At 37.8% G+C, this 1484-nt stretch overlaps 1 protein-coding gene across 5 annotated transcripts in view; it reads right to left on the minus strand.

Moving 5' to 3' along the window:
* Positions 1-677: 677 nt before the first annotated feature.
* Positions 678-1484, minus strand: part of RUNX1T1 (RUNX1 partner transcriptional co-repressor 1) — a 115962-nt gene continuing 115155 nt past the window's right edge. For all 5 annotated transcript variants that reach the window (XM_030266405.4, XM_030266404.4, XM_072924820.1 and 2 more), the window contains one exon: positions 678-1484. This exon is cut by the window's right edge and continues 3277 nt beyond it. The gene's annotated coding sequence lies outside the window, so the exon portion shown is untranslated.

The raw sequence follows: 1484 nt of genomic DNA on the forward strand, positions 1-1484 counted from the left end.
ACAGTACAGAGCTAGGACCAAATACTGGATATAAATGGAAATCACGTTGAAGATGTTCTCCTCCTGCTAGGGCAGTCTTAATTTCTGTAACAATCACACTAGAGATGGATTTGCTTCTGGAGACAGCATGGTTAATTAAGCCCCACATGTGCCAGTGTACCCTTGGGAACTGCCCTGGACAAGGGCTGTAAAAGTTACTGCTCAGTCTACACCTCTGGGAAGGTGCTTCCCTTTCTTAATGAGTATTCCCATTAAGCTGAAAATAGAAATAGAGGTCTGTGCAAAAGCTCAAGTGCAGAGGAACCATTAAAAATAGATATGCTTTATGACAGCAATTAATCTAGGCATTAGTTTGACTTTGAAGACAAAACACATCTCTGATGCAAGTGATTAGGCATTTTGGGGGTTTTCTTACAAGGTCTCTCCTTGCCACAGACAAGGAACAGGTCTGAGTTAGCTGGACACAGCCATAACCTGAAAGTCAGAGGAGATCCCCTCAAGAGCCAGACACCAAGGCTGTCCTGTCTCATCCAGAAACTGGAAAAAATAGACATTGTATGACCCCGTGACCCATGGCAGCACTTCAAGTGACATTTTCCTGCTCTGGGGCTAATGGTTCATAAAGTACCATTCACAGAGGGAAAACTGGGAATGAAGTTCCATGGAGAAGGAAGGAATACAGATTTTTTAACATTTTTATTACACAGTAAAGAATACAACAATACCTGAATCATACTTTAAAAGATTCACAGGTTGACAGACCATACATTACAGTCCAACTAAAGAAAAAAAGGATAAACAAGAAACCACAGTTCAGACATAGTAGACTTAAAAGCTCAAGAGTATGCTGACAAAAGCACAATGCCTAGACCCCACCCCCCCTCAGTGTTAGTCTACCATTAACTTGTGGTACATGTCTGAAATTCAGTATTGCACAACAACTTTTCTCTTTTTTTTTCTTCTTCACAATAATGTCGCGGAACCCAAAAAATAAAATAAGAAAGTACTTCAAATCTGCATTTCAACAGTCTCCAATTTTAATTTTTTTTTATTATTATTTTTTATTTTTTTTTACTTTCTGTTCCTTGAGGAATTCAGACAACATGGAGTCACTTTCTTCCCCTAAACGTATTCCAGACATAGGCATGCTTTGCATAAGTAAACCAGCCTTGTAATTTTGAAATCCCCAAGACATGCACCTACACAAAATAAAAAAAAATAAAAAATAAAAATTAAAAATTAAAAAGAGAGACAGGCGGCCCCTGTCACACACAGTCTCATGACAGAGAAAGAGATAAAGAGGAGAGTAAAAGAGACAGAGAGGAGAGATAAGAGGACGCCCTATTCCTATTAATGACCGCCATTCAGTTATAGTCCAATGAAGTTAACTTTTTTTAATGTTATACCTACAAATTATACTCTCACATAGCCTGTATATAAGTGACAAGCAAAAAAGGAAAGTAACAAAAGTTTTTTTTTTTTAT

This window comes from Taeniopygia guttata, chromosome 2 (genome assembly GCF_048771995.1).
Source record: "Taeniopygia guttata chromosome 2, bTaeGut7.mat, whole genome shotgun sequence".
NCBI lineage: Eukaryota > Metazoa > Chordata > Aves > Passeriformes > Estrildidae > Taeniopygia > Taeniopygia guttata.